We start from the raw sequence: 21,732 nt of genomic DNA on the forward strand, positions 1-21,732 counted from the left end.
AAGAGCTGATCTTAGTTTTAGTAGAAAGATGCCTTTCCTCAGGTGAAGATTCTAACCCATGATCGACCGTGATTCGAGTTCTACTTTCGGGTAGAAAGACAGAAATTAAGCGACTGCACTCAACACGTAAATGATCCACTATTATGTGTCTATATAAGTAGGCCTATAGAGAATTAGATCTCTACAGCCCTGTTGGGGCAAATCCACACGAAGAGCCGATCTCAAGAAATGGAGAAAAGGCTAATAATAATAATAATAATAATAATAATAATAATAATAATAATAATAATAATAATAATAATAATAATAATAATAATAATAATAATAATTGTACCAGTTGGTACACCTATACGTCGCACATTTGAATTTTCCGCCTTTAAGTACTCCTCTACAGCTGAAACTCTGAACTTTAAAACTGAATTAATTCAACCATTTATCAGAAGATGTCACTGAGTTAATTTCGAATTATTTTTGTTTACTAATTATCAAGAAGTGTGGACATTCTCTCACAGATGTCTCTACCAAAAACTAAGATCATGCACCCTGGTGCGAAGTGAAGGAACTTTTCTTGAAGATATTTTGTATTCATAAGTTTGTTCTTTACTAAATGTTGTTCTTTCATTTGTGGGTTGGCAATATTAATCTTTCTTTCCGCCAATTTTGAAATTAGCCAATCGTAAATTTCTGTCATTAAATTTTAGCCAATGGCGTCTTTCTTCTCCAATGTGGATGTGTAACTGTAAGCTACCCAATAAACGACTGTGGGTGTGTCTTAATCATTCATGAAAGGTCTCGAATCTTCCCCGAGAGTATAAAAACTGCTGATTTTCCTGGCTCTCCGCCACTCGTACAACATCTAGCTTAGTGTATGGAGGTATAGCAGGAGGCGGGAAGCGCCTCTTTCATCCGCCAGCAGCTCTTCTACAAGGCAATGGCCTTTTAACAGCTTTATTTCTTACTAGCTCAGCAGATTAGCCCTCGCGGAAGGTCCGAAAACTTTTCAATGTAACCTACCTTTCTCAAAATGTAACTTAGTGCCGGCTTAGGTAAAAGTTTCTTATTACTTTAACAGTAAATCGGGGATAGAGAGTGCTTTACCCTCTCGAGTTCCCCTTCATTTTTGATTGGAGGTGACTACGTTTTCATAACCGATTTTCTACTCTTAATGTATTAAAATTTTCTTATACGAGTCACCTCCCTAGTGTGGGATTAGCCCCTGTTTAATCAGCTTAGTGCCCCTTAGGTTTTAACACGTGTTCATGTAGGAGTGCAAGTACACGCCTCCATTCATCTTAGTATTTTGGGCCATTTAATTACTCTGTTCTTTTCCACGAAGGCCCAGTAGATTGGGTACAACATGCCCATGTTTCTTTGTAGGTGTGCCTTGAGGGCAGTTGATAGTAATGTTGGTTGTTGCCTTTGATAGGCTCAGAAAATTGAGAGCGGGTTAGCTCTCTTACTTGTGGTAAATGTGCCTCAGAGAGGCTTGAGATTTAAAGGTGGGAGCAAGGGCTCCATGTTATATGGGGATTTCTGCCCTTTGGTAATATGTGGTTGTGAGCTGGGAGCTCAGGAATTGTAAAAATTAGTGCTTGTGGTCCAGATTGTTAAAGTCTCTCTCTAAATTTCGGCTTTATTGGTCTTGTACCTGATTTGACTTGTTGTTATTTGTTAAAATCTGAAATTTTAATGTGAAAATTGTTAAGTTTTGAAAATATAACCTTTATTGAAATTTTAATTCATCTTTCGGCCCTGTAGTTAGACACATTCCAGCCCGCACCTTCTTTCACCTCTGCTGATCCACCAAAATACGGTAACAATAATAATAATAATAATCAGCTTATCACACTTATTTCTGGAGTCGCTGGAGACTCTCAGCCTCATTTCAGTTTTAGCCGCGGTTTTAACGCCAGATGCTCTTCCCGACGTCAACCTTATGTGAAGGAACGTAGTTCTTGCTGTAGTTGGTAATTTATTGTATGCAGAGGAAGAAAAATGATTTAAGACAAAGGCAAACACCCAGTTCCCATATCAGATGAACTGACCATTCGGAGTTAAGGGGGAATGTAATGACTCTGGTGTCAAAAATCTATTTTTGGAGACATGTTTTCTGTAATTTAGATAGTGTGATTTACTTTGCATATCAATTTTGTAGTTATAGAAGGTTTTTACTTAAACATGTTGAAATTATCATTGCAAAAATAAGATATTTTTCATCACATAATACCGTACAAATACAAATTGAAATGAGTAATCATTACTGTTACGGGGTTACCCGTGGACCAGCAGAGGTGAAAGAAGGTGCTGGGGTGAATGGGTCTAACTACAATGCCACGAATTGATTTAAAACTGTAACAAAGGTGATATTTCTTTAGAATTTCAAAAAATCAACAAATAACAATTTAACAGGTACCAGAAGCAATAAACAAATCTAGGAAAGACAACATTGGTGGTATAAACAGATCTTGTGCTCCAAGCCGTCACTTTACAGTTCCTGAGCTCCTAGCTCAAATTTAGAGAAGACACGAATTTACACAAGGGCAGAAATCCCTCAATACATGGAGCGCTTGCTCCCAACATATAATATCCAGCCTTCAAAAGGCATTCAGACATCTTACTTTGAAAAAGAGCTAACAGGCTCTCGGTTTTCAAGCCTACTCAAGGCAACACCAAAAATATCTTACATCTTTTGGCCTTCCATGGCCCATCTTACAAATTGAAACAGGGGTATCTCGTACCCAACCTACAGGGCCTTCGTGTAAAAAGAAATATCAGTTAGATAAATGGCCCGAACACAAAATGAAAGGAGGCGAATGCTTGCACTCCTAGATATGAATTCTTAAAACCTAAAGGGCACTAGGCCGATGAAACAGGGGCTATTCCCAAACTATGGAGGTGACTCGTATAAGAAAATATTTAACACATTACGGAAGGGAAGAAAACCAGTTACAAAACGTAGTCACCTCAAACCAATATGAAAGGGAGCTCGAGAGGGTACATCACCCTCTATCCCCGATTTACAGTGGAAGATTTTATGAAGTTATTACATAAGCCGGCAGAAGTTACATTTTCAGAAAAGTAACTTACACCTCTCCCTCGGGTTAAACTGCAAAGCTAGCAAGAAATAAAGATGTTAATTGGCCATTACCTAGTCGCTGTACTGCTGCCTGATGAAAGAGGCGCCTCCCGCCTCCTGCTTGACACACACACTAAGTTAGATGACGATCAATTGGCCAAGAGACGTGAAAATCCGCAGTTTATAAACCCTCAGGGAAAGTTCGAGACCTTTCATGAATAAACCAGCCACGCCCTATCTCTTTATTGGTTAATTTAAAAGTTACACTCAAAATCGAGGAAGAAGCCTGTGATAGGCGGAAAATTAATTACAGAAAATCGAGATTGGCTAAATTCAAAACTGGCGGAAAGAAAAGATAAATATTACCAACCTAAAAATAAGGAACATTAATTAGTTTTAAAAAACTTATGAATACAAAACTTCTTTAAATCAAAGTTCATCCACTTCGCACCAGGGTGCATGATCATAGTTTTTGTAGTAACATCTGTTGAAGAAAGTCCAAACTTCTTGATGAAGGGCAAACAAAACAAGTAGAAATTCACACAGTACTGGAAACTTCACAATACCCAAATTACGTCAAATTACTGTAGTGATATTTTCTGAGTAAAGGTTTAAGTAGGTCTAGTTTCAAGTTCACTCTTTCTCCTGTAGAGGAGTTCTTTTAGGCGCAAGATTTAAATGCGCGGCGTTGGGGTGTACCTCCCGGTACAATTACTATTGTAGTTCCATATGTTCCATAATGTGTAATGAACAACTGAAAAAATCACAGCTCTCGGATGTATAGTTTTTAAGAAAGGGGTAAGCATTTTTCATATATGAATATGGTAATCAAATTTTAAAAGGCATTTTCCTCTAACATACATTTTTTTTTCAGAATATGAAGCCTTTTCTCAAAAGCTATAAATCTTAAACGTACGATTGTTCATTACACACTGTGGAGCATATGGAACTATAATTGTTATGATTACTTATTTCAATTTTTTATAAGGTGGTATGTGATTAAGATGTCTTATTTTTGCAGTGATAAGTTCAACATTTGTCAGTAAAAATCCAATATGTCCCTTCTACGACTGCAAAATGTATACACAAAGTAAATTACACTATGTAGATTACATAAAACATGTTCCCAAAATCGATTTTATTATAATGTATGTATTATTTACGTTATTTATTTTAGTTCAGTATTCATATTGTAGTGATAGCTTCGTACAATAAGAATTTCAAAGGAATTGCATCATTAGAATTCCTGTTATGGGTTTTATTCAGAAAAGGGCATAAGTGGCAATTTTTTAAAGGATTTATGTACATGTCTTACATCAAGGTTTCTCATTATAGTTTTTCAGTTATTAAAGAAATTTATCTATACGCACACAAAAGTTCTACCTTTAATTCAATAACTCTGGTTGTAATACGTTTTTAAAGAAAAGCTTGCATTTCGGATTACACCTCCCTTAAAATCCCCGACCTGGCAGGAAATTGAACTCGCGGCCCTATAAGCCAAAGGCTAATACGCTGACTATTTAGGCAAAGAGCCGAACATAGAAAAAACTACCGGAGGTACGAAGTCACACATGACCACGACTGCTCGAGTGAACATTTTGGGATGTATTCTTTGAACCCTAATATGCATGCATTATTTAAGGCAAGGGAAGAGTTGCAGTAGAACACACCATTATCACTCGACAAGGTGTCACTTCAAAATACACAAGATGTATCTCTCACTCTTCTCCGCACATTTATTTTGCTCTCGTGTCTTGTACTCTCGAGTATTCTACGCATGCGCGAGTCTCATGTCGTGACGATGTGTCTCCATCTGTAGGCCGCGATGAAGACAGATCGGCACGTCCATGAACCCTTAATACTGATGTATGTCCCGGGGTGGGACACCTCTTTGTCTTTACAACGTCAGGCCTCCGATGGGGCTTCCATTTCGCTCACCCCAATACTGTCGGCGTGATGGTTATACTATTGAACATACATAAGTCCTACATGGTGAAGTTCCCCTAATGTTGACATTAGTATTGTTCTAAGAGAAACACATAACGAATAATAATAATCCGAGTTCAAAATTTGCCCACTAAATCATCTCAGCAAATATAAATAAAAAAGTTCTTTACAAAAGCAACACAGTTTAAAAAGAAAGTATAATTAACTATGCAAACATATTCAGAGCCATTACAATGAATTTCAGCAGTATTTTAACATTGGTACCTGATTTAATTTATGTAATTAATTATGCACCTTATCTGTGTTTAAACCTCCGTGCTAGGGCTGCGCAGCTGTGAGCTTGCATCCGGGAGATAGTGGGTTCGAACCCCACTGTCGGCAGCCCTGAAGATAGTTTTCCGTGGTTTCCCATTTTCACACCAGGCAGATGCTGGGGCTGTACCTTAATTGAGGTCGTGGCTACTTCCTTTCAACTCCTAGCCCTTTCCTATCCCATCCTCGCCATAAGACCTATCTGTGTCGGTGCGACGTAAAGCATCTTAAAGGAAAGAAAACCTCCGTGCCTGCGCATACATACCGTGTAACTTATAAAGGTAAGAGTAAATAATTGTAAATCTAAAGTAAAATCTCATCCTGATCTGTGTATGCCAATTTCTTTAAATCTAATTTATTCCTTATTTTTGTGTTATTTTTCCGAATTGTATTATTGTAATATCAGCTATATAATGCTTGTTGTAATTGGAGTACAACTCTGTTACAGGTATATATATATATTAAGTAAATAAATAAATAAATAAATAAATAAATAAATAAATAAATAAAAAGAGGAAAATAATAAAGAATGTTTGTTCAAAGCAAGTAGTTTTATGAGCCAGTCAATCTTATAAACATTAGCGATTGGATCGACAATCTTACGTTTAATACGAATCCCTGGTACATAACCTCTTATTCAATACATCCCCCCCATGGCACTACAGCTCTTGAAGGGCCTTGGCCTACCAAGCGATCGCAGCTTAGCCCAAAGGCCTGCAGATTAGGAGGTGTCGTGTGATCAGCACGACGATTCCTCTCGGCCGTTATTCTTGGCTTTCAAGACCGGGGCCGCTGTCTCACCGTCAGATCGCTTCTCAATTCTAATCACGTAGACTGAGTAGACCTCGAACCAGTCCTCAGGTCCAGGTAAAAATCCCTGACCTGGCTGGGAATCGAACCCGTGGCCTCTGGGTAAGAGGCAGGCTCGTTACCCCTACACCACGTGGCCGGCTATTTAATACATCTCACATACATATTTGATCCGCGGTCCAATTGATGAAAAGTTTTTGACTAAGCTACTCATTAGTCACGTCCCTATTCTCAGTTAAAGCAGAAAATAATTCGAATTTGGTTTTTATTTATTCTTTTTTGTATTTCAATATTTTAAATTTTAAATTTGTATTTACTTTTTTATTTTCTATTTATTTATATTATGGATATCAGTTCGCCGCTAGATGGGGGCTTCATTCATTCCATTCCTGACCCTGTTGAATGACTGGAAACAGGCTGTGGGTTTTTCATTTTCATGGATTTCAATGCCGGGATTGTTCGAGGACATGTTCGGCTCGCAAGGTGTAGGTATTTACATTTGACATCAGTGGGTGGCCTGTGCGCCTGGATGCGGCATGACGACAATAATGTAGGAAGAGGGTGAAGTCCATTGTCGGCACACATCCTACTCCTGTCGAACTACACTAAGGGGTCTTTTCAAGGCTGAACGTCTCCATTCAACGGCGTAACAAGGAAATACTTCTCTGTGTGTAACAATTTTTGGTGTGTTGCATAAATGCATATAGTGTAGAGTTTCTACTAATGCACAGAAACCCAATGTAGGACACTGTAAAATTAACAGAGTAATAACAGAGGAAGTTCTACACATGCCTTCTGATGATATGATACCAAAGTACAACTTTGAAAAACCGTTTGAGACCTAGATAATAAAAAAAAGAAGGCTGGGATATCAACAAATGGAATACTGAAAAAGAAGATATAGTGTGGTGGACTGATGGCTCAAAGACTGTGGATGGCACAGGAGGAGGGATCAACGGGGAAAACCTGAGAGATCAATCCAGATGAGCCTGGCAGACATACTACAGTCTTTCAAGCTGAAGTGATAGCTATCACAACATGTCTTGAAGGAAATCTGAAAATGAACTATAGGAATAAGAACATTTTCATTTTTACGGACCGTCAAGCGGCCATTAAGGCACTGGAAGCAGTCCGGATAATATCCAGAATTGTCTGGTATTGCCATTCACTTCTGTTGAAGCTCTCAAAGTACATCGTCAAAATAATATGGGTACCAGGGCATGCAGGTATAGAAGAAAATGAAAAGGCAGATAAACTGGCCAGGAAAGGAGCAGAAACATATTCTGTAGGCCCGAACCTGTATGCGGGATTTCCTATGGACAAGCCCGACACTACATAGGAAAACGGGTACAAAAGAAACGAACGGAGAACTGGAAAAATGCTCCAGGATGCAGGCTTACAAAGGAAGCGATAACGGGCCCAAACAAGAAGCATACTAAAGAACTGCTGAAACTCAGCAGAGAAAATATAAGATGGGTAGTAGGACTGTTGACAGGACACTGCCATCTGAAAAAACACCTACATAGAAATTGGATTAATAAGAGACAATATATGTAGAAAATGCAACGAAGCAGAGGAATCAGCTGAACACATACTTTTCTAACGTGTGGCGCTGGGTAGAAATACACTCTCCACTCTAGGACTACCAGGTGAAGAAAGAGAAAAAATCCAATATGACCCAATAAGAACAACCTGCAGCTTTGTGAAGGGAGCAGGTATATCTAGGTGGGAATGAAGGAAAACATGGTAGCAAAAGATCTTAGAGGTCGACGCTAACTAGGAACTAATGTTTAGAGGCCCAATGAAGAAAATAATAAGAAGAAGGTTTTCTACTGTATGTTATGAAATGGAACCAATGGTCCCAAAAGGATAGGAGTTGCACTACTGAAATTCAGGGAGGCATGTCGTGCATTTTAGCAGTCCTGTTGAGTGGGTAGATATATGGCAGGATATACAAAATGCCTCTATGTTGTCACACACAATCCTAGTTATTTCCCCAAAGCAGCTAATGCAGGAAGAAAATGACTGAGTATAAGATGATATGAAAAGAAGTACACTCTTGTAAATCCACTCTCAGAAGGAGCTAAAGTAATGGCGAAGTCAGCTTGCACAGGTTTTTCAGACATATGAAGAAGATCCTCAGGCAGAGTTACTGAGGCGTCATAAAAAGCCCAGTCAGGGTAAAGGAAACATATATCTATAAAACACATGTTGTACAGCCAAACACTTGCGCAGTAGAAAACTAATTTCAAAGCCCATGGTGAATTTTGAAAGGTACCAAGTTAAAGTTTGAGCAAAGTTAATTGTGTCTCATACTAGGAGGGTATGCTAAAGAGAGTAAATCACCAACCGGCCCAAATTATGAAATGGTAGCAAAAAATACAATAGTGTACAAACAATAATGTGGAACTCCGAAAGCGTAAGAAATAAGTAAATAGAACACTAAGACTCCCTAGTCAAGCTGATCACTGAGAACTTTCTCCCCGCCTCAGCACCAGAGTTACGATAAAAGGGTGCAAGTGTGACAGGGAAACAGTTAAAGGGGCGTGGCACGTCTGGCGAGAAAGGAACAAAAACACATGTAACTGAAATCCCAGAACCAGTCAAGATAGAACCATGCGAAATACATTTGCTCCTGCGCGGAAAATCTAATTAGTGTCATTTCAGAATACTCCCCCATCCCCAACCCACGGAGATCATTAACACAGGCGACCACTTGAACTATCGACTAACTCTACTCTTGTTCGTGGCGAGCCTACTTTTGTATACCTGGTGATGTTATAGTATCTTCGCGGTGTGTCCATAATAGGGACGTTCTAGTTTCGTCTTCCAGAAAACCCACGGAGACATCAGACGAAAAACACAGTGCAAGGAGAGGTCGTCACGTGCCCTCAAGCTGTCTTGGAGGTCCCCGGTTTAACTCACTCATCCCTTCCAAGAAATATTGAAGGGGCCTTCCAAATGGCTGGCAGTCGCATGAGCACTGTGTATGTACAGGAGGGAACAGGGAAGGCACGGCCAAACTTTCAGGACACATTCCGCACACTTAGAAGAAGAAAACATGTTATATGGACATGGGTCCGGGAACGCTTTATTTCCATATTATAACTCTTCTTCTACAACTCTACGTAGAACGTTAATCATGAGAAACACACAGGAACAGAACATACCAGTATACCGCATGACACTTTCTTCATTATTTTCATTTCCTCTTGTCCAGCTCCTGCCAGTTCGGGGTGTTGATGGTACTTCTCCACTGTTGCCTCTCCTTCCACTACTCTTCTCGAGTAACTGTATTCATTTCCAGTTTTCTTTTCCGTATATTTTTTTTGACAGTATCCATCCTTCTCGCTCTGGGCCTCCCTCTTGCCCTCTCTTTTAGTATACAGCACTTCTTTTGGTGTCCTTCGCTCCTACATCCAGATAACATGTCCAAAGCATCTCAATTTACTCCTCTCCATGTTATCACTCAGTTTTCCTACCCCAATTCCTTTTCTGACCTCAACATTTCTTACTCTGTCTCTTCCTGTCTTACAAAACTCCTCAGGAACTTCATCTCACTGGCTTGAATTTGACTCTCATCCCTTACTGTCAATGTCCAAGTTTCTGATTCGAACATTAACATAGGGGTATAGTACATCTCTTTACATTTCATAGCAACTTCTCTGTTCCACACCAGGTTCCTAACATTCTATAAGAATGTATTTCCCCACTTGTACACTTCTGCTGATCTCCTTATCGAACCTTGCATCTTGCATTATTCCAATTCCCAATTAATTGAAGCTTTCAACAATCTCAAGGTTTTGTCCCATGATACTAACGATTACTTTTCCTTCTCCTTCCCCTTTCTTATTTACATGAAATGTTGAAAATACCCTCCATTAGCACTGGTATTTTCTGCTCCTGTGTGTTTCCCATGATTAATGTACTATGCAGTTGTAAAAATGGGTTCTAACTTGGGAATAAACCGTTTCCGAACCCATGTCCATATAAAATATTTTCTTCTTCTAAGTGTGCGGAATGTGTCCTCAAAGTTTGGTCGTACATATTTTCACACGCTGTATGCCTATAGATGTCAATAATCACCACCATACAGACTAGCTCTTGTACCTGCTGAGAAAACCAGGCCGACAATCGATGAGTTTCAGACAGAGTATATACTAAATATGAGGGACATATTCGTTTGAGATTTATAAGAAATCAGAATGTTTATTATGAGATACGGACTTTCTTGGAGTTGGTAAGTGTGTTCAGTAAAAGTTTACAAGGAGCTATGGCGTGCCCGACTCCCAGTTTCATGTCAACATGTAATTATTATGCAGAGAAAAGATAAAAACTTTGTTCCGCCATGTTAAGGATAATGACACTAGTTAGGTTTATTTTTTACGATAAACTGTTGTGTGCCACAACTACTTAACCTCATGTAACAATAACTTAAAAATGATGCTCATTTGTTACTACCTTAGAATTCCTGTGCGAACAACGATGTAGGTCTGACAAGGATTGTCTTAAGTAAAGGAATGCGTTTTCCGTCCTTTTCATTATGAAGTCGCTGATGCTTTTCCTTCTTATAAGCATTAAATTCAGTTATTCAAATATAAATAATACAAAATACATTTTTATGGTATTCGCAATATAAACATACATTTTTTGCAATTTGTTTTAGGTCGCACCGATACAGATAGGTCTTATGGCAATTATGGGGCAGGAAAGGGCTCTAGGAGTGCGAAGGGAGCGACGGTGGCCTTAATTAAGGTACATCCCCAGCATTTGACTGGTGTGAAAATGGGAAACCATGGAAAACCATCTTCAGGGCTGCCGACAGTGCGGTTCGAACCCACTACCTTCAGAATACTGGATACTGGCCGCACTTAAGCGACTTCAGATATCAAGCTCGGTAAATAAAGCAAGCATTCATCCTTTGTAGAGATAATTTGTTATAAAAGTCCATTAACTGATTTTGATTACATGCCATTAACAAATCGTAGAGACATAACGCAATAGATATTCTTGTAAAAATCTTTCAACGGATTGATTGATAATACACAGTTTCTTCAAAGCATTTAAGATGGTAACTTACTCACGCAGAATTGCTTCGTCGTCTTCTTTACATAAAAATGTACCTGTTATAAGAATGTGTGAGCAATTTAATGGAATGCTAATGATTATAATAAATTTGACTTTGCGGCACTGTACTTTTTTTATAAATATCATTTTCACTTAATTAATTTTTTGAATTAATGGACAGCATCAGCAGGGATTAGAAAGCCTCCGTGGCTCAGAGGGCAGCGCACCGGACTCAAATCCCAGTCACTCCTTGTGAGATTTGTGCTGGTAAAAGAGGAGGCGGGACAGTTTTTTCTCCGGGTACTCCGGTTTTCCCCGCCATCTTTCATTCCAGCAACACTCTCCAATATAATTTGATTTCATTTTCAGTCATTAATCATTGCCCCAGAGGAGTGCAACAGTCTTCGGCAGCCGGCACAATTCCTATCCTCGCCTCTAGATGGGGGCTTCAAGCATTCCATTCCTGACCCGGTTGAAACTGGCTGTGTAGAATGAAAAACAACACATTTGTGCATAAAGCCACCGAGATAGCCAAGTTAGTAGCATAATCATTCTCAATAACCTGCCAGCAAAGTCTTTTTGGCATTTATTCCACTTTACTGCACGATTCACTGTTTTACATGCCAATGGCCACTTGTATCGATCAAGGTTATTATGAGAGGAGACTTAGGCGTATCGCATGTCTTCTCCCGGACGATCGAGCCACCACACCATGTCGCCCAAGGGGATGGTGTCAATCAAGGCTGATACTATAACTATCAATAAAACAAGAGAGAATTTTGTTTGAAGGTGGCCTTTCAATTTTCAAATATATCATGTATGCAGGTGTTTCCTGCTATGTAGATGTAAACATACGATACTACCCCGGATTTTTATACAATAATAGGTTAGAATGCAAACCAATTTGTTTATTAGGAATTGTAGTGTATCCCGCTCTTCCGTAACGTAGTGAAAGTAACATAAATTCTAGGGGCTCTCATAGGCGGTACTCGTAAAATCTATGCAAAGCTCATAGCTTGATCGTTGTGTAGATTCGACTATATTTGATAATCGCTTCAGTAAGTTTGCATTCTAACCTATTACTGCTCGAAAGTCCGGCTCCATGGCTAAATGGTTAGCGTGCTTTCCTTTGGTCACATGGGTTCCGGGTTCGATTTCCGGCAGGGTAGGGAATTTTAACTATAACTGGTTAATTTTCCTGGCACGGGGACTGGGTGTACATGCCGTCTTCATAATCATTTCATGCTCATCACGACGCGCAGGTCGCCTTCGGGTGTCAAATCAGAAGACCTGCACCAGGCCTCTCCGGAGGCCACACGCCATTATTATTATTATTATTATTATTATTATTATTATTATTATTATTATTATTATTATTATTATTATTATTATTATTATTATTATTATTATTATTATTATTGTACCGGGCGGTACACCTCCACGCCGCTAATTCAAACATTGCGCCAGTTGAAACTCCTCTACTGGAGGAAGCCTGAACTTTAACAACCACATTAATTCTAAGATTTCTCAGAAGATGTCCCTACTGTAAATTTTGAAGTGTTCTGAACTATGTCAGTTTCGATTCATTTTTGTTTTCTCTGTAGCAAGAAGTGTGAACATTCTCTTCTAGATGGCACCACTTAAGAACTAGAATTGTGCACCCTAGTGCGAAGTGAAGGAACTTTTTTTGAAGAAATTTTGTAGTCATAAGTTTGTTCTTTGTTAAATTTCTTTCTGTCATTGTTTGAGTTGGCAATGTTAATCCGTTCGTTCCGCCAGTTTTGAAATTAGCCAATCCCGAATTTCTTAAATTCATTTTCGACCAATCGGGGCTTTCTTCCCCAACCTGCTCTGTAACTGTGTTCGGTAACCAATAAAATTTTGTGGGCGGGTTGTAATCATTCATGAAACGTCTCGAATCTTCCACGAGGATATATAAACTGCTGTTTTTCTGGTCTCGGTGCCACTTCAGTAACATCTTTCCTAGTGTGATTATATAGCAGGGGGCGGGAAGCGCCCCTTTCTTCAGGCGGCAGTTCATCCATCAGGTAATGGCCTGTTAATAACTTCTTTGTTTGCTAGCTCAGCAGTTTAACCCTCGGGGCAGGTTCGAAACTTTTACCACGTAACCTTCCTTTAAAATGTAAAAGGCACTGAGTATAAAGTTCTGTCTCTTTAACTACAAATTGGGATAGAGAGTGCCTAACCCTCTCGAGCTCCCACTCATATTGTTTTGAGGTGACTACATTTTTATAACAGTTTCCCATCTCTTCGTAATGTAGTAAAGTTTTATTTCGTGTCACCTCCGTAGTATGGGATTAGCCCTTGCATAAGCGGCCTAGGGCCAAATTAGGTTTTAATAAAGTGTATTAGGAGTGCTGTGTACGCCTCCACTCAAGTTGGTATTTTGGGGCCATGTCATTGTCCTGTTTCTTTAACGAATAGGCCTTAGTAGGTTGGGTATTTTTACCCCTGTTTTTATGTCCGGAGGACAGCTTGAAGGTGGAGTTTGGTGTGGCCGTTGATGGGCTTGAACTTTGAGAGCGGGTTGCTCCTTCTTAAATTTGGGTTCTGTGTGCCTCGAGGAGGCTTTTCTGGGTAATTGGGAGCTAGTTCTCCTTGGTATGATTGGGGTTTTCTGCCCCTTTGTTGAACCTTATACATAAGTAAAGTTGGGCTCGTTGCTCAAGGATTGTGTGTGTGGGGGCTCGAAGCCCGAAACCATTAACAAATTGTAATTGTACATTCTTAATTTGTTGATATACAACTGAGTTCCTGTTATACTTGTTATTTCTTGATCTCGAAAAGAAAATAATTAAAATAATTAATTTTAATTTCGTTGTTGAGACCTATTCCACCCAGCACCTTCTTTCACCTCTAACTACCACGGATAACTCCGTAACAATTATTATTATTATTATTATTATTATTATTATTATTATTATTATTGCCTGAAAATCCTGACTCTACGTATAGATAAGTATTTCTATGTGTCTGTCAAATTCTACATTAAATATAAGATGTAGTAATTATGAATTTGAACTTTGTTGTGTTGCTATTTCACAACCAAAGTGGATCCAAGTCCATCAGTGGTGCGTTTGGGGATCAATGAAATATGGGACTAACAAGACTTAGATTTATTCACTGCCATAGAAAACTAAGTCCATAACTCATTTGCTACTTCACAGAGGGCGGAACTTCCTATGCAAGGTGAAAGTTACTAAGCATTTGTCACTGCCATAGTGAACCAAGTCCATTAATATACAGGTGATCATTGTTTGTTTGTGAGTGTATGTGTTTTACTTGGCCAATAACATGTCTAACGGTGAAGATTATCTCTCTAATTCATCATTTGACACACATCTATGCCCAAGAAAACTGGGTGAAAACTACCAAATCATCAAAGCATAAGAATCCTCATGTTAAAGTGATCGAGATGAAGAGAGAGGAATTCTTAATCCAGGAATGCTTTTGAGTAAGCATCGCCAATAGAAAAAAGACTGCTGATCGTCAAGCCTTCAGTTGCCTACAAATAATGTGGTTAAGAATGGTGAAAAATTCCCGTTTCAAAACATTATTCAAGGAGACTCTGAATGAAGATATGTATTCCTCAGAGGGAATTCTTGTGCCAAACAAGAGTGCGGTATGATCATTATCATTGTCACCTGTCATTCGACGGACCCCTATATGGAATTCAACGAAGGATATCTGAAGCTATGAAGGACATGATGAACCTCTTGCCATCTATACATCGAATTCATCATCACTTCTTCAAGAATCTTCCGGATGAGATTACTAAAAGGTCAAGTGATAATGTAAACAATGAAAAAGTTCACAATGATGAATTTGTGTACACTGACTGAGTTGAGTAGTGATGATATGGTTATGTAGACAATGTCAAAAAAATTCTACTTTAGTATTAAATTGTGTAACAAGCACAAATAGTGGTCGGACTGTAATGTCTATTACAAAGTAAATTGAACACTTCAATACACTGCTTAAATTGAATTTTTTGTTTCATCCATTTATTTTAAATCCACAACCAGAGTGGCTCAGACGGTTGAGGCGCTAGCCTTCTGACTCCAACTTGGCAGGTTCGATTCTGGTTCAGTCCGGTGGTATTTAATGTCCTCAAATACGTCAGCCTCGTGTCGGTTGATATACTGGCCCGTAAAAGAATTCCTGCGGGACTTAATTCTGGCACCTCGGCGTCTCTGAAAACTGTAAATGTAGGTAGTGGAACGTAAAAGCAAATAACGTTATAATTTATTTATTACAACCAGACTGAACCAACTCCATTTTTTGTTTTACAAAATGAAAATGTTCACTAGGGTTCATAACTTGTCATTTCATATGTATGCCAAAATTTAAGTCAAAAATACCCTAGCTATTGAGCAGTTTATAAAAATAATTTACATTTCCAAGAATTAATTATGAGCTAGAAATTTTAGGACTCAGTTTCTCTAAGCTATTCCAAACGGACTTGGACCACTTTGGTTGTGATCCCCCAGTGTTAAATTCATTAGGAAAATTGTTGGCTTATCCCAAAAATATTATGTATGTGGCTTTAAATTATGTACATTTGAGAATATGATATATGTAGCTTGATGTTATCATACCGTATACCCAAGCACAGTTTTTGTGACATCCTATTCTGCAAAAGTGCAGGTACAGGAAATAAAGTAATATTTAAATTTGGATTCAGGAGACCATGCAATGTACTGTGTCTGAAATAAATCGTATCCAAATGTTTTAAAACTTAATTTTTGTGTAACATTAGGGGGATATTTCGGGCTATTGTAATCCTCTAGTGCTAGAAGCAATTTGAACCACATCTCTGATTGCTGCAGGAATGGAAGTGAGTGCTTTAACGATCAAATCCTATGTAATGAAAAAAGTGAGCAACAAAACACGCCAGAGCGGACGTGATGAACGTAACCCAGTTAGTAGGCGGTAATAGAATTTTGAGTCCTTGTGAGGAATGTAAAATGGCAAATATGAAATGCCCTATTTCTGTCCTCACGGCTAATGGGCGATTTAGAGGGAGATGTCTCTAATTCACTTAATCTGCAGTATACGAGGTTTGAGTGACACGGTTAGGGATATGTTTTAAGCGCTCTGTGCTTGAAGAGGTATCTTTTCGATGAAAAAACTATATACGGTAGTCATGCTGCGTGGAACCACAGTTAGTTGTAGTATTCATGTGGAGTGAGGACTTATAACGGTGTTGGTGATTTGTTGGCCGAATTGGGACGTTAAGCCTTAAGCAGACCCCTTGGTACTATTTGACAGGAGTACGCTATGTGCTGGTACCGGGTTTGGACCCTCTCCCTCCTCACTGTCATATATCACGTCATACATTTCATCGCATTAACTCTCCTGATACGGCTGGCGTCAGGAAGGGTATCTTGTTGTAAATATCACCACGAATATTAATTTCACTTTATACCCGATCCTGAAGAGAAACGGGACAAGGGCTGGACGAAAGATTAGTAAGCATTATGAGTTGTGAGAAAATGAACGACATTCTAGAGCTCGTAAATATAATACTAATCTTATAATAATTATTAGCCAGTCCTCTTGTGTAGAGGTACCGTGCCTGTCTCTTATTCCAAGGCCCTGGGTTCGTTTTCCAGTCAGTTCAAGGATTTTAATTCTGGACTGAGGAATAGAATGGTGTTCAATTGATACGAGATTTTCTCAAGCTCCTAGTTACAGGAAGAAAGCACCTGCCTGTGGTAAGAGGCGGTTAAAAGAGGCCCCAGAAGCTCTCAACTTTGGAGCGTGGGTAAGGGACCACGGGGATCTTAGCTGAATCCTAGCGTTGCACTTACTTGTGCTAGCCCCTCACATTAATCTATCCTATCCGACCTCCCTTGGTCAATTCTTGTTCTTTTCCGACCCCGACGGTATTAGAGCACTCGAGGCCTAGGGAATCTTCATTTTCACGCCCTCCATCCCCCTTGTCTTGCTTTGGCCGATACCTTCATTTTTGGAAGTGTTGGATTCCTTCCAATTTTTCTCTCTGATTAGTGTTACATGGAGAATGGCTGCCTAGTTGTACTTCCTCTGAAAACAATAATCACCACCACCACAACAGTGAAAAGTTGACTCTACTGGTCTAGTATATATCGACGTGCAATGGTTGCCATGATTACAATGGGCTTGAGAAACTGATGGCGCTAATTCAAGATAGACCCCACAACCAAAAGGAAAAAAGCAAACAAAAACCTTGTAAAGTACATAACATAAAAGACTGAATATTATGTTTTGAAAAACTTTCGTAATGTACCGTTTAATCACACACATATATTATTAATTATTAATGGAGACATTTGACATTTCCTATTTCATTCCCGTTAATATTGCTACGCCACTCTGTACTAATCAATTAATGCTACATAGCGTACTGCATTCTCCGCATTTCCCTGACGTATATACTGGGTTTGAAAAAATTATGACAAACCGTTTTCCCGTGACAGACAGACAGACAGACAGACAGACAGACAGACAGACAGACAGACAGACAGACAGACAGACAGACAGACAGACAGACAGACAGACAGACAGACAGACAGACAGACAGACAGACAGACAGACAGACAGACAGACAGACAGACAGACAGACAGACAGACAGACAGACAGACAGACAGACAGACAGACAGACAGACAGACAGACAGACAGACAGACAGACAGACAGACAGACAGACAGACAGACAGACAGACAGACATTGAACTGAACCCATTCTCGACTTTTGTGTATCTAATACGATATAAAAATGAACTATCAGGCAAAAATTTGAAGTGTCAATCGAGGAGGTAAACAACTGTGTACAAAGTCAAGATTTCACACTGATGATTTTGTGCTCGAGGTCTGTCAATATCGCGACACCACTGTAACCATGGGAACGAGTGTTCGTCTATGTACACTTGGTCAGTAGCGCCATCTTCTCACTGTGCGCTTTCTTCCTGTAACTAAGAGCTTGAGACAATATCGGGTATCAAGTGAACCCCGTTCTACTACTCAATCCTGAATTATAATCCTTAAACTGGTCGGGAAACGAACCCAGAGCATTGGAATAAGAGATAGGCACGCTACCTTTATACCACAGGGCTGGCTAATACTTATTATTAGATTAGTATTATATTCACGAGGTCTAAAATGCCTTTAATTTTCTCGCAATTCATGAGCTTTACCATTCTTTGTGAAAAATATTTTTCTTCGATTTACCAGAATCCCTTTATTGACACTTTGGATGGAGTCAAAGGATGCATTACCTGCAGGTCCCAATATGCTACTAAGAGGGGAACAAGCAAAGAATATGTACTCTCTCACTCTTTCGTCTTCTAAGTCCAAAAACGTATCCATTGTTCTATGCTTGTTCATGCAGCGGAGAATATGTACGAGCTTTTTTGTTTACATGACTGATCATACCGTGTTCATAACCACATGACTTCTAATTTTACGTGGAGTACGAACCACAGAAATTTCATATCGACTTGATCGCTAAGTGGTTAGCGTACTGGCCTTTTGTCCAAGGGGTCTCGATTCGATTCCCGTTCAGTTAAGGGATTTTGACATTCATTGCTTGAATCTCTGGCTCAGGGACTGCATATATGTGTTGTCTTGAACATTAGAATTCATAACAGGAAGGGTCCCATCCTCACGGATGCGCAGGCCCTCTAGAGGCGTCAGTTCGAAGGACCTACACCAGGCCTCTCTGCAGGCCATACAGAATTATTATTTTATTTATTTTATTTAGAATTTCCGCTTGCATAGACCGAGATAGATATGACTATCACACCCGAGTTGCTGTCGATCGTTGTCTACTTTAGTTCGCCGATATATAGTACGATAAGTATATCTTTTGAAAAGCATTTCACGGGGTTTTATTGAACTAAATTACGTTCAAGAAGTCGTAATTCTACTGAAAGTGCTTCTGTAATGGGCATGTAACACGTTTTTACTAATAAGAATGATCATTATTTCTTTCGACTCTGACGTTTTGTAACACGGATACCACTCATTTCAGTCTGGTCATCAAAAAAAAAAAAAAAAACAACAGTACTGGCATCCGGAGAACAGTTCTTTATATCTTGGGTGGGAATACGATTTGGAGAAAATAGTGATGGGGATGGAGAAACTCCTCACCGTCCAGTATGGTATGAAGATCAAAAAATGAAAACAAAGGTGATGATCTGTAATGAGCAGGAGGACAGAAATGGTCCCTTGAGAGCCAGTCTAGCTAATCATGTTTCAAAAGAAGTGATCCAATTTGCTTATTTGGGGAGTAGAATAACGGTCGAGGTAGACGAGAGTTAATATGTCGCATAATGAAAGCCAAAAACGCTTTCAACTCAAAGAACATGTTTACATTTCATAACCTCAATTTCGAACTAAGGAAGAGACTGATGATGGTTTATGTTCTGGAATGTTGCCTTTTATGGCTGTGGACAATGGGGGCAGTAGACATATGAGACTTAAAGCTTTGGAAACCCGGTCCTGGAGTCTCAATGAAGTAATAAGTACAGCTGCAGAGCAGTGTTGTACTTAGAATTGCAAGCTATGCAGTTATACTGCCTGAAGAATTGTACGGCGGGTGGTATAAGCAGAGGGGCAAACGAAGCTACTACCTACCTCACAAACATCGTACTCTCCTTCAAGCTCCTAACTGGGGCAAACAATTCGCTAAATTTAAAAGAACACGTATTTTATGAACTGTGGACATTCATTCCTACATTCCGTAAGGTTATTTGACTTACAGTATCTCCCAAGCATCCTATAGAGGGAAGTAAGAGGGACAAGAAACTTAAGATTTTTGTCCCTTGAACAGGACATGCTTGCGTGTCATCTTCAATTTCACCATGAATTGAGATTTTGTATAAGTTACGACAAGCTTAAGTTTCTCATTAGTAACTCAAATATTTATTATAAGGCGTAGGCCAACGAATTTCCCTTAAAATAAGTATAGTTGTTGGGTTTATGGAAACCGGTGTGTGAAATATTTCAGCTTAGAAATTCCGCCAGTAAAGTTATGCCTTCTACAGTTCAATATTGAGCTAGTGATTTTAAAGAATTCTCGTTCTGGAAGTCATATGTGCTGCGGGTCAGTATTCTTCCCACAACTTTATCACATAGCGGTTTCCTCAGACACAAAGACATAATGTTTACGTTTTTCATTCATTAAAAAAAAGTGAAATTAATTTAATTGTTTTTACGAGCGATATCTGTAAGGCCCTCTCCTGTGAACAATGCTACTTTGCTGCGGTGGGGAGGCTTGCGCATCCCAATGAAGCAGATAGCCGAACCATAGGTGCAACCATATCGAACGGGTATCTGCCGAGAGATCAGACTGACGAAAGGGAAGAATACTGAGGGTGAGATGGATAGATAGAATCACAAATGAAGAAGTACTGAATCGAATGGGGGGAAAGGAGAACTATTTAGCGAAATCTGACCAAAAGTCAGATAGGGCACCTTTTAAGACATCGACGTCTTATTCAGTTAGTTTTTTTTGGGGGGGGGGGGGGGAGAGTATTTGGTAAAAACGGCAGAGGTAAACCAAGGCATGAATATAACAAAGAGATTAGTTTAATTTAGTTCTTTTTTCCGGGTTGAGCCGTGTTGTTATCTTCTGTATATTTTATAAAGTTTGCCGAGTTTCGAATACATTGCAGTATTCCTGGTCAAGGCGACTGCTTGAGATGTGCAGGCCACAACATAAACACGTGATAGCACTGACACTTCGCACCACCTTGATGTGGCGTATAATGTTCCAAAATTTTCAAGAGACCGCTAGCGGCGTACGTCAGCTAGAGAGAGAAAAGAATATTTAAGGCCAAGGACAGTAACTATTCTCGTAGTCTGATTGCTGCCTGGGAGACTGATTACCTCGGATCGAGTAGGGGTATTTCAGTCGCCTTAAAGAATACTGCAATGTATTCGAAACGTCGGCAAACTGTACGGAATATACGGAAACAACAACACGGTTCAACCCGGAAGAAGAACTAAATAATTCTGCATACCGCGGAAACTTCACTTCTAAGATTACAGTAGATGCAGGATGTAGTTGTTACATAGAAATGAAAAGGTTAACGCAGAATAGGGTGGCATAGAGATCTGCATCAAACCAGTCATCTGTAAGGCTCGAAGTTTCGCGGCACAGTAGTCTGTCGGAACACACCCGCTGGGGACACCTGCGCGGAGGAAGTGCTATGACAGGTGGACGTACTATGTCTTGGTTCCATCCCTGCCTTTGTGGGATTGTCCTCGCAGGAGGAGTAATACTCTACATCCGTTTTTAGTAACAGACCTTATAAAATACAGCCAGAATGAAGTGTGTAAGCGAGCGGAAGTTTTCTATTGTGTCATCAGGTGGTATACAGCTGGACATTCCGATACAATGGCTTGTCCGTACAATACCCGAGTCTTAAAGAACAGTGCTATAAGAAGTGTAGAAGAAGAAAGTTAGCCATATGTTTAACACGTTTTACACCTCAAAGTCACCTTGTTTTAAT

The 21,732-nt window shown here is 39.5% G+C and overlaps 1 protein-coding gene across 1 annotated transcript in view; it reads right to left on the bottom strand.

Annotated features, from left to right (window-relative positions):
- The window catches only part of LOC136880988 (uncharacterized), a 317,532-nt gene that overhangs the window by 54,586 nt on the left and 241,214 nt on the right, over positions 1–21,732 (bottom strand). The gene's annotated exons all lie outside the window — the stretch shown is intronic.

Source organism: Anabrus simplex, chromosome 9, assembly GCF_040414725.1.
Source record: "Anabrus simplex isolate iqAnaSimp1 chromosome 9, ASM4041472v1, whole genome shotgun sequence".
In the NCBI taxonomy this organism is placed as follows: domain Eukaryota; kingdom Metazoa; phylum Arthropoda; class Insecta; order Orthoptera; family Tettigoniidae; genus Anabrus; species Anabrus simplex.